The sequence below is a fragment of the Lissotriton vulgaris genome, chromosome 1_1, assembly GCF_964263255.1.
Source record: "Lissotriton vulgaris chromosome 1_1, aLisVul1.2, whole genome shotgun sequence".
NCBI lineage: Eukaryota > Metazoa > Chordata > Amphibia > Caudata > Salamandridae > Lissotriton > Lissotriton vulgaris.
The window spans coordinates 1,956,340,184-1,956,353,522 of record NC_141685.1 but is presented as its reverse complement, the minus strand read 5'-3'; positions in this window follow the sequence as shown (position 1 = coordinate 1,956,353,522).

The window sequence follows — 13,339 nt, the reverse complement described above, 5'->3', positions numbered from 1 at the left end:
ATCAGTTGAGTGTCGTCCGCGTAAGAGATGATGTTGAGGTTGTGTTGGCGTGCGATGGCCGCGAGGGGGCTCATGTATACGTTGAAGAGGGTGGGACTGAGTGAGGATCCTTGTGGAACGCCGCAGATGACTTCAGAGGCCTCAGACTTGAATGGTGGTAGGCGGACTCTTTGGGTTCTTCCAGTGAGGAACGAGGTGATCCATTCAAGAGCTTTTCCTTGGATTCCGATGTTATTGAGGCGTTGTAAAAGGGTGCTGTGGCAGACTGTGTCGAAAGCTGCAGAGAGGTCGAGGAGGATGAGGGCGACTGTGTCTCCATTGTCCAGTAGAGTTCGAATGTCGTCTGTTGCTGCGATGAGGGCGGTCTCAGTGCTGTGTTTTGCTCGGAAGCCAGATTGTGAGGGGTCGAGGGATTTATTGGCTTCGAGGAAGGCGGCGAGCTGGTTGTTGACAGCTTTCTCGATGACTTTGGCCGGGAATGGAAGAAGCGAGATGGGGCGGTAATTTTTGAGTTCGGTGGGGTTCGCTGTTGGTTTTTTCAGAAGGGCGGTGAGTTCAGCGTGTTTCCAGCTTTCCGGGAAGGTGGCGGAGTTGAAGGAGCAGTTGATGACGTCTCGGAGGTGCGGTGCTATGACGGAGTCTGCTTTGTTGAAGATGTGGTGAGGACATGGGTCTGTGGGGGATCCTGAGTGGATGGAATTCATCAGGCGGATGGTGTCCTCAGTGGAGATTGGGTTCCAGTCGTTAAGGGTGTTCACGGGGGGAAGATGATCAGCAGATGGTAGGGTGGGTTGGTTTCCGGGTTGGTTGTCAAAGCTTTTGTGGATGTCTGCAATCTTGTTGTGGAAAAATGAGGCTAGGGAGTCGCAGAGGGTTTGAGAGGGGGTGATGTCGTTGGAGTTGGCCGAGGGATTGGAAAATTCCTTGACGATGTTGAAAAGTTCCTTGCTGTTGTTCTGCAGTATCAATGTGTTAATCAATCCCTTGGACCCAGTAGAGGTATGAGAATAACACTGTGTGCATTTGAATGTTTAGGTACAATAATGATGTGCTAGTGGAGAGTTGGAGTAGCATCAGCATGCTCTGTAAAGTACCTGAACGGTTGAATCAGAGTCAGTACAACCAAATGTTCTTGAGGGATGTAAATGTTTTACAAAGCATCACAAACACTCAATAATGATAAGAGTCATACAATCCAGTTTAGGATTTCCCGGTGTGCTCTAAATATATTGTGCAATTATAAGCTCCAATTATGGTTTACTGCCCTTTCATGCAGAATAGGTTCTCCATACTAGTTATTTTGGGAAATTAATTTCACATGGATTAACCCTTCTCTAATACATGTGAAAAAACGCATTCCTCATATGTGCATGTAAGTGCCAGAATCTAGCATGATGATGAGATGTACATGCAGGCAAGTATGAAGCCTCACAACTACTCAAGACACTGTAGGCCTGATTACGATCTTGGCAGACAGGGTTACTCGCTCACAAACATGGCAGATATCCCGTCCGTCCAATTACGATCCCATTATATCCTATGGAACTTGTAATATGGCGGACGGGATTTCTGCAATGTTTGGGACGGTGTATCCCATCCAGCAAGATCGTAATCAGGCCCTAGGTAGCTAATGTAGAAAACTATAATTGAAATAGCTGACTGGGAAACCAGGGGAATAGGGCAAAGGCAAATTACACACAGCTGGGATGGAACACACCAGGCCTTGTGTCATAAGAGCTTTTACAAAAGATAATACCCAACAATTAATTGGTGTTGTACCTGGAAGGTGTTAGAGAGGCACTCAGGATTTTCAGTGTTCAGAACTGCTGAAACTGGCCATTTCTGGTGCATTCCCAGCTGGATGGCGGGAAGGGTGACATTTTTGGAATAAAAAAACAGAGGGAGCAGAATTGGACACGGAAACATATAATGTAAAAAAAACTGAAAAATCAAAAATGTCCTAAAACACAATCAATGGTGTTATATTACACGAAGATAGGTACATGTACCAATTCAAAATGTCGTACTTCAGGGGGAGCCCTCTCTTTCTACTATCTCTGTACAGTTCAACCTTAAAGCATAGTGATTGCCGATTTCCTTTGGCCACCATATTTGCTTGGGACTGTGGAGGAGAGATTAATGGATATTCTTATTAAGACTGCCATCCTGGCTAGGGACTGCCACCAAAAATGTAAATTAACCCTCGTGACACAAACTACTGTCCAAACTCCAGTTACACCCCAGTCACCATAATCAACACTGCTGTGGTGTCTTCCCCAGAGCCATGCTGCTACAGGCCTACTCCACAGACCAAACCCACCCGACATGATCCCCAGGATGCTCTGGTACTTGTGGATAAGGTGTTGCTTGAACAGCAGATCGTTTCCAAAACAAAGAGACAATAGAGCCTGCTAGCAGGAGTCCCAGGGGTTTGTATAAAGAATTTAAATAATTACTGAGAGGGCGAAATCCTGGAGAATGTGGCTTTCCATTGGGGAAGTACTCAGCTGAGGAACAGCTCATCTGCGCAACCTGCACGCTATTTTTCAGGTATAAGTTGAACCACGGTAGAATGGTACTTTTGAAGCCCATGCAGTCAGCAAGTAAACCCTGCAAGATCTGTCAGAAATATAACATTTTGCAGATGGGTCACAGTTATCTGTGACCTGTAGAGTACTGATTACAACTTGAATAGTTTGCCTCATGGTCTGAGGAAGGAAGTGCATTTGATTTTGTTGTGGCTATCTAAGCCTTACTCTATGAATTTTCTGTAAAGAATTAGGGATGTGGGATTACATGGTTGCCGTGGAGGGGCTCCAGTTTGGGTATCTGAGGAGAAGGCGGCTCTATTATGGCATACTGTAAAGCCCTTTGTATGGGGTATGCTTTTACTGTATTTAATATAGAGCTTCTCCTGTTTTTTTAATTATTGGTTATGGGAGGATATCATCTTCATAAGCTTTGACCATCAGTGATTGTAGTTTACTCACGAGGGTAAGGGGCTGTGGTTGAGTGTCTGCACCGTCCAACCAATCTAGCACCTATAAGTAAAACAGGTTTCGGTTAGGAATCCCAAGATTATCCAACCAGCAAGGCCTACCTCAGAGAAATGTATATGTGATAAAAAAAATATGTTGGAGTTTCACTTTGAATTCAGTTAAAAAGTGAACAATTTAATCATTCAAATGGCACAAAAATGAAGTAACTCCAATGTAGGGATCTGGAGCTATTTAAAAAACAAATCTGCATTTTTTTCATCACAGTCTGTGCACCTACACTTTTAAGCTAAGCACACCACTACATCTTACATGTCTGGAATTTAAACAAAGAACAATATGCAACTATGCCTTATCTGTAAAGACACAATAATACCTCACTTCACTAGTGTCAAATCTAATATCCCAATTGCAAACACAAATTAACTTCTCCCGCTAAACTTCACAGCTTTATCTGGAGTGTGACATAGCTTCCTCTCAGCTCACTAATTCAGTTCTGCTTTCTGTGTCAGCTATTAAGCTATGTTTGCAACCAATATGTGGTAACTGACTTTTACACAGCCTACGCAATTTAAGTCCACTTATGGCTCACTGACAAAGAGCCAACGATGACAAAATAAGCAAACAGTTACCAAGATTTTAGAACAGGCAGACAGTCAAAGACTGTTTGGCAATTATTCCCTATGCTGGTGTCCAAAATATCAGCTATCCATGTCTGAAAAAAAGCAAAACTCCAGGTACGCCCAATTTTTTTATTTTTTCTAAACAATTATTTTCAAAATTTCAATTCATATGCACATAGCAACTCGTTAGTTCAGAAATGGACAGGTACATCCTTTGCTGAGAACGAATCTATGACAGAATTTCGACAGACAGAATTTCGACCTACACAAATATCGGCGTAATTATATCGATAGCAAAAATATCGACGCCCTATGTACAACATGGTAAGTACCAAAATATCGAAAAAATAATATCGATGTTAAAAATATCGTTGTCAAATATATCGTTTTTTTTAATTTAAAATAACATAAAAAATACTGTAAATAATACTTATTAATTACTTAAACATATTTAAATATATATAATAATGATAAAAAAATAATAATACATATTTAATAAAAAAAATAATATTTAAAAATCATATATAATATATACTTACTTAACAATAATTACTATTCCCAGTAACAGTAGGGAAAACTGACCCTGAACCCTAAAAATACCCCTTTACCCAAAAACCTAAAACTGACCCTGAACCCTAAAAATACCCCTTTACCCAAGAACTGAAAACTGACCCTGAACCCAAAAAATACCCCTTACCCAAAAACTGAAAACTGACCCTGAACCCTAAAAATACCCCTTTACCCAAAAACTGAAAACTGACCCTGAACCCTAAAAATACCCCTTTACCCAAAAACTGAAAACTGACCCTGAACCCTAAAAATACCCCTTTACCCAAAAACTAAAAACTGACCCTGAACCCTAAAAATACCCCTTTACCCAAAAACTGAAAACTGACCCTGAATCCTAAAAATACCCCTTTACCCCAAAAACCAAAACTGACCCAGAACCCTAAAAATACCCCTTTATCCAAAAACCCAAAACTGACCCTGAACCCTAAAAATACTCCTTTACCCAAAATTAATTAATATTACAATTAAATTACTTCCCACCCTATTCCCCTATAAACCCACAACCCGCTCCAGTAGTAAAACATATAATTTAGTTAAAAATATACATAAATTATCAATTAATTATTCAATTAATCAATTAAAATAATTCATTGCCAATTAATATTTAATAGCAAAATAAATTAATCATTAAGAAATAATTATTTAATTACAAATAAATTACTTCCCACCCTATTCCCCTATAAACCCACAACCCGCTCCAGTCGTAAAACATATAATTTACTTAAAAATATACATAAATTATCAATTAATTAATCAATTAATCAATTAAAATAATTCATTGCCAATTAATATTTAATTGCTAAATAAATTAATCATTAAGAAATAATTATTTAATTACAAATAAATTACTTCCCACCCTATTCCCCTAAAAACCCACAACCCGCTCTGGTAGTAAAACATATTATTTACTTTTATATATTTTTTATTTATAAAAACATATTAAACACATATTATAACAATTAATTTAAATACTTAACTAAAATTTCTAACACATATTAGTAAATCGAAATTACTTACATCGATATATATGCTATCGATATAAGTAATTTCGATATTACTTACCTTAGGGTCGATATTCTGGACATCGATATTCTGGACATCGATATTCTGGCCCATCGATATTAGGAACTCGATATAAGTGTAAGTCGAAATTAAAAATTCGATATTTTGACTGTGTACCGCTGAGAACACCCATGTTAGACCCTCTAGACTCCTAAAACGACAGACCTTTCTCCAGATCACTTTACTTGAAAAACTCGTGGAACACTACACTTGCAACCAGGATTAATGCTATACCAAAACACAAAACTTGCTTAACCAATCCCAAGTAGGTATTTGACCAGCAGTAATGAAACCTTGCTATTTTGGGCGGGGGGGCCCGTGCCATTTTTACACCTCAAAAATGTACCTCTACAGAACGCCTACAATTCGATGAATCAGAGACATCCAGAGAGGTTCAGGAGACTGAATTGCCATAGCCCAATTAGGATTGAAACAGTGACAAGTACGTATGTCCTGTTTTAATTGCATGTGATAATATATACATTATGCCCTAGTATTGAACTCCTAAATGCGCATATGGTATTTCTATAGCGTGAACCCAGCCAAAAGTTTGCGAAGTGCTATATGGTTCAATACAAGCGTTAATTTGCATAATAAAGGAAAGGAAGCTGAGTTGTAAACGGTTACTTAATGTAGTGTTTTCTTAAAAGAGGTGAGTCTTCAGCTCTTTCCTAAATTGGAGCAGCATTGGGGGCGGTCCTGGTGGACACAGGGATATTGTTCCAGATCATGGGTGTACAGATGAAAAAGACCTACTTGTCTTGTTTGTTTTCTTTTTCACACTTCTTAGTCTGATGGTGTCCTGGCTACAGGTGTGCTGAAAACCACCAGAGATGGTGAGCTTGTCTGCAAGATAAGCAGGGGTGATAGCTGAGACGAACTCCTATGTCTGGTTTTATTTTTGCCTTACAAACTGAGAATAGATCAGCTCATAAGTATAATCAAAGTGCTCTCTATTAGGCTGTTCAGCAGGACCTGGGCCAAAAAACTGCAACAGCGAAGGGTGACCGTACCAATTTGGAATGCACTGACATTCTTCCCTCCTCTTGCTGAAGTCTCAGGGACATCAAAGACTTCACCTGTATTTTGCTACCAGTGCCTGGGCTCCTATGCTGTGAGTCCTGCCCTGCCAGGTGGCGCGAAATCAAGTCCTGGGCCCTGGAGGGGAAGTTGGTGCTGCAACCAAGAAACTGACTCATCAACTCCAAAGCGTCAGTTCGGAACCAGCACATACCTGCGAAACTGACGCATCGCTGCTGCCTGCACCAAAGCCGTGGACACCACTCACCGCATGCATGACGCAACGACCTCGACTTTCTACACAGCCTGACTTTGCCACAGTGCATGAGTCTCGAACACCGCCTCACCTCTGGTTATGCTATAATCTAACCCTGGGCAGAGCTGGCGGAGTGCAACTAAGCGGAGGTCCACGGCGTTGGGGGGAAACATTTCCGTTCGCACTGGGGCATTTTATGGTGAGTTCTAAATCAAAACATGATTAACAATCATAAGTATAAACAATCAGCAGTGATAGACAATGGAAATGTATGCAACCTTGTCTGACAAGTATCAACATGTTCTTAGATGAATCAATCTTTAGCATTCACTTGTGCATACTTTAAATAGGTAGTGTGGGCTGCGTTTCTATACCTTTCCCCTTTTCTCTACCCATTTTTCCTTCTTCACTCCATTTTCCTTACCCTCTATGTTCTTTAAATGTTTTAATGGTATATTTTTTGTTGTATTTTGTAACTGATTTAATTGGCAACATTGTGAAACCTTATGTAAAGTGCTCTGATACCTTCAGGTCCAGCCAGCGCTATATAAAACTCTTGAAAATAAAATATTTAAAAATATATATATATGTATATACTGTTGTTACATTACCTGGTCTGTCTCTTTAAACATGGTGGACACCCACTGTAGTGAAGAAGAGACGCTTAGGCTTAAGGGCAGTGGCCTCCAGGATTTCCGCTGTGCCATGTAGCTGTTCCCTCCGATTCAGGGCTGGGGCTCACATCCTGCGCGGGTGCGCAGTCTAGGGAGCTTATAGCCTGATTGTTTAATCACAGGGACAGAGACACGATCCTTCAACATGTACACGCCCACAGCCCTCCCCGCTATGGAGACAGAAATATCCATGCTCATTTCTCACAAGACGTCTTGTGAGAAATGCGCGCGCACGCATGCACAGTTTGTGCAAGACGTACAGCAGAAAAGGAGGAGGGTAGCCCTGGACGCCACATTTCAAGTAAGTGACTTTATTTCTTTTAAATTAGGTTGTAAGTATTATTTCATCAGGGGGGTGGTCGTAGGGAGCCAATTTAGCGGGGCGGGGAGCTGGCTATTTCCGCTCCGCTGCGGAGTCAGAGTTTTGCCCTACTCCGCGATCTCAGTAGAGCGTGGAGTAGGGAAATCTCGGCACACTTTGCTGGCGGAGCGCCCTTTCTATAATCACACAAAAAACACAATGAATCTAATTAATCAGTAGTTAGTAGTACTAGTATTAGTCTGCATCACTTTCTGCTTCTTTCCTTTTGATTCTTCCATTAACTTCAGCTAGTTGTAAACACGATCTCTGACATCCTCCCTTTCATATTCTTGCTACTTTCTCATTGACCATTTTCGTTTATTCTTACACCTGCATTTTGGAAATAAACACTCAGACAAATCGGATAATCTCACAAATCAATACAATTATTAAAGAGATTATTAAAAGCCTAAAAAAAAAGACCCTTCCCAACCTATCAAACCATTCACCAACCTAGTTTATCTCACTAACCCAGGAACTTACTGTTTCCCACAAGCCATTTTCTTCTAAAATGTGGACTTTACAAGAAATATTAGTTATCTTTGAGACATAATGCACTAATAACCTCACTGTTATTAGGTATGAAGGCATGGCTCCCCTAAACTTCAAAACCCTACAAACACAGCCTTTCTTCACAAGAAGGATGTCTACACTAAGCAGGTTTGCATAATCATTGCATGCAGAGCGACTAACTCAGAGATAAGCATAGACAACTGTCTAATCTTCAGATAATTCATAGTCACACCTATAGATGAAATCATACGACTTAATATATATAATGCTATCTACACAAAGCCACATTTTACTATCTTCAAACCAACAGCATCATCTACCCCACTCACATGATAAACCCTAGGGAAGACTAAAGTAAGATAGCACAAACCAGTAGTTTTACCACACACATATTAATTCATATCAGAATAGTTTTTTCACCAACCAGGAAATCACCACTTTAAGCATCAGTCTTTTTATATTCACTTTCACCTACATACTCAATTGACCTAACTCCTGTACGTTCACAATGCACCATACACAACTCACCCTTTCTCTCATGCTGAATTCTCAATCTTGGATTCAAATTTGACAATCTAAATTCTTCTTCAGCCTTAATTTGCTCTCTTATGTTCTTCTTATTTTTTCATTCTCTCACAATCTTCACTCTTCTCTCATTGCATTCCCTAACAAACTGACACATAGTTTTGTTAGTATTTTGGTTAACGTGAGCGACTGTATTCAGAAAATCATCATATATTAACCCATTCTTTGCATCCTCAGATACAGGAAGCTTTTCCAGCGAGATGCCGAAATCTGACATATGAGGTGATAGAAACTCATTTTGATAAATATACTAACACACTCATTACAAGACAGCAAGTAGGACATCAGCAGATGTATATATGTTGTACCTTTGCCTGCAGAAGAGGGTTGAAAAGTACACAAAAAACAATTCTCAACCCCCATAATACCCACATACTCACCCAACATTTTAGTATAGCTATTATCCACAAGCTAAAATGTCCCTATTTGTTAATGGAGTAAAAACCAACACCATTCTGTACTGTAGTTAATTCAACTTCTGTGGAGACATATGCCATTAGAGAAATGAGGCATAAGAATAAACCAACTAAAACTACTAGGGTCATTTAGAAAATTAAGCCAACAACTTTGCAGCACTGACTATATGCCATTTCTATTAAGATCAAAACAAAAAGGAAACTTGACAACTTCAAAAAATCTGGAAATTTTTCTTTCAAAGCAATAATAAAACTTTATTATTTCCTTCTTTTAAAAAAAATCAAAATAGACTTCAAAGGTTTTTCAATAGATTCCTTTAGTTCATACAGTCCAGACTCTCAAAGCCTTTACTTAATCAGGATTCTTTTGCATATTCAGAACTGATTTTAGCACTTTTGAACTTTTCAGAGTTCATGGTCGTTCTTTTTCTTGCAGCTCATTTCTGAAAATAAATTTGAAAAAGTTTATTGCAGTACAGATCTCTGTATCTGACTATACTTCTTCAGACACAGATGCTAGATATGCGAATTTAGATTAAGCATACTTTCTGTTTGAAGTGTCTTTCTTTCTGGTCTTTTAACAACTGGCGACTCGCTTTCACTGAATCGATTTCAATAACTTCAGATTCTTCTTTGATTTGCTTTAGTCTCTCATTCTGTCAGTGCTTTCTTTGAATGTTCTCTTTACTGCTTTTGTTGTCTGAACTCTTGCACCTTCACATATGACTACTGTTGAATCTTCTCCACTCACCTTCAGCTTTAATCAGCATCAGCAACTCAGCTCACTGTGAAATGCTTTTTTCCTCTGAGAGTGTTTTATTTTTGCTGCTGCTCTTAACTTTGATACAGCTCTTCACATTGACCCCTGATTTGAAACTGAACACTGCTACTAATACCTTCACAGGATCGTCACTTTCATCAGGAGGTTCACCAGCTACACCTGTCTCAAAATTTGCACTCCCCTCTGGAACCATGCTGCAAACATGAGCTTGACTCTGTGAATCAGTGGTTGTGTCACTACTTTGTCACTAGTACCCTTCACTCTTCTTGTGTGAGCGACGTGGACCCACTGAGGCTCTCCAGCACACATCACAGCAGATTTAGTCATATGTATGACCTGGAATGGCCCCTTCAGCACTCTTCCAAACAATTTATGTGGTCAGGGTCCTAGATGAGAATCCAGTCGCCTGGATTCAGTGCATGACACTAAGTTTCTTTTGTCAATGCTGTTGCCAAACTCACCTAGTGAGAAACAGATTTCACCATATCAGCCGGATCTTTGTAGATAATCTAAAAACAATGTCAGTAGTAGGGGTGGGCTTAATTCATAGAGTTTTACTCCTCAGAATTCTGCTGAGTTACACAAAAACTTTGTGAGATTCCATGGAATTCTGCCCATCAATGAACTTGTTTGATCTCAGAAGTGGTGGTATGAGATGGCCTCAAGGGGAAGGTAGGGAGTTTTGAGAAAGCTCAATTGGTGAAATAATGTTTCTCAATGTCACACTAAAGAACTAGGTGTCGTGTGATGCCATCTGTTGTGTAAAATATCCCAGCTAATGGTGTTCCTTCATACAGTTCTGAACCCAACTCATCATTTTATCCTACTGAGGTCATTAAAAGTCAGACAATAGTGAAATTCATCGGGAGTTACTTCAATCTGCCCTGTGATTAACATATGGGGAAAGTGTATAAATAGTCAAAAACTGAAGTAAAAGACTGTTTGCTTGGACAGCAGAGCTAATGGCTGCCTGATCCTGTCTCTCTTACCGACATGGAGCCCCTAATAATACCCCAGCCACAGGCGAGCGCTAATTTTAGCATTCCTAGGATTTCTAACATCTCAGACATCTTGCGGGTAAATCTGACGCTTGCGGAGAGCATATTTCTGTGGAGTACAAGCAAGTAATTCATCCCCGCTGCCTCTCACCTTCAAAATGGCGGGGACCATCTGAGTTCGCTGATGTGACAATGCTCTTCCTGGACCTCACCAAACGTGCACCAATGGGCCTGCCTGGTAAATACCCAGAATATCCAAAACATGATTTGCGCCTCAGTATTCAACACAGCTGACCTGTTTTTTCCAGCATGGCAGCCTCCAACGCTCGTTGCCTGGCCACAAGATGGCAGTGCATGTCCCTAATGGCACTACGCACCTTCACTGCAACTGATCACAGTCGGGAATATCTAAACAGCGTATCTGTGCAGAGTTGTGCGGAGCAAAACCAGACTACCTCACCACTCCCAGTGTGCCCCAGTGTGCCCAGACGGCACTTAACAGCCTAAATATCCAGGAGGAAAAGCCTGAGAGGGTACACAAAATGGCAGGTGCTCCCACCGCAGCTTGCCTCTGTACCTCTGGTCCCTCGCGCCTTCTGGACAGTGTATAGATATAACTACCTGTGTCAGGCTGCAACCAACAAGTAAGGTTTGCCAGAGCCTACCAATTGTGCCACACAAATAGCTACCCCACAACTCTTCCATACTGCTAATGTGTCTGCTTTGTCAATGCTTTAACAATGCCTTATCAATGTGCTAGTTGTGCTAGTTGTTTCACAGATATTCCCACTTCTGAACATCCCAGAATGTATGCCTGACATTAAACTGGTGCTTACCGGGTCAGTCTGTTCAGCACACTAATTCTAGCCTGGTAGCCCTGTTCTGCCCCAGCAACTCCTGCCAACCTGCCTGACAGCCAGCCAGTGAGCTGCTCTGTTTGTCTCCCTGCCTGCCAGCCATTAACCTCAGTTCGCAAGCAGCCCCTTAGTACACTTGCCAGCACTTCGCAGGAGCAGCAACGGCCAACAGGCAACAAGGTGCAGCATCGGGCAATAAGTTGCTGCAGACTCATCCAACACTGCTTTACATCCTCCAGTCAGACAATCTGCCAGACTGCAGTTTGGTACTGTTAATTGTTGTGGGGCTGTAGTGTTTGCTGTAGTAAACCAACACCAACCTACATATCCCTACTTTCTGCTCGCTGCGCTCCCACCGCAGCCTCGTCCCATTATTCAGCAAATGTCTGACTCAGGGGGCACAGCTCGTTGTTTCTCGTCACAGCCCGTCTAACACTCTACTGTCAACCGCCTGGCACTCTACTGACAACCGATACAGTTGGTAAATCGGTAGATCATGTCTGAAAAAGAAGCTAAATCACACTTCAAGCGCTCAAAAGCCTTACCAGACTCTCCTATTAAGGCTAAGGCAGACATTAACAGCACTATGGAAATAATTCTGAAAAAACTAGCAGCTATACACAATCTCAAAGTCAACAAAAAAATACAGATGCTATGCAGCTAGAGATGACCACCATCAGAGCTGATATCAATACAATCAACTCAAAACTTTCTGTAGTCGAACAGAGGATAAGCGATGTTGAAGATGCCACTACTCAACACAACAAAGACATTGCATCCCTTCTTTACTCTACCAGACACTTGAAGAAATAGATTGCAGAGCTCGAGGATTGCAACAGACGAGGGAATATCAGAGTCTTTGGCCTTTCTGAGGGTTTGGAGTGCCCAGAAGATGTGCACAGTTCCTGCATTTCCTTCCTAGAAAAATGGACCTCTTAAACTACTGGAATCTCATTTAACAAAGATCTGGAGCTTGAACGAGGCCATAGAGTCCCAACCTATAAACCTGCCTCAATAAACACCAGACGACCAATCGTTTGCAACCCGCTGCGGTTCCAACATGCTGAAGCTATACTTAATTATGCCCTCAAAAATGTCAAATCACTTGGAAAGGCCACAAATAATATTCACACTAGATTTCTCAAAGCCTACGGTGGAAGCAAGGAGGGTCTTTCTATCTCTCAGAGACAAACTCCATGAAATGAACATCCAATTTTCCTTCCCAGGCCCAGCTAAATTCAGAATCACAGCAAAAGGGAAACTACACGTCTTCTCAGGCTCATCTGACCTCTCAAAATTCATAGACGAAATGACCTTGCTAGAGATGGAACACTCTAGCTCATTCTCTAACAAAAGGAAGTCATAGTGCCACCTCAACAGTCCTCCTCGGCATTGTTCCATATCACTAAATCTCCTCACGCTTCAGAGTCCAACGAGTATTCTAATTGTTCTAATTGTTATCCAAGTTAACAACTACAAGCCTTGTATCAATTTTAAGTCTCTTCTCAACCTATTTTCAAACCTCTTTCTCACTTCTGCATGCTACCCATTTTCTCGTCATGTGTGGGATCTGTATACATGACATTATGTCTGGCAACCCTTCACTCGCTAACCGAATTTCCTGCTG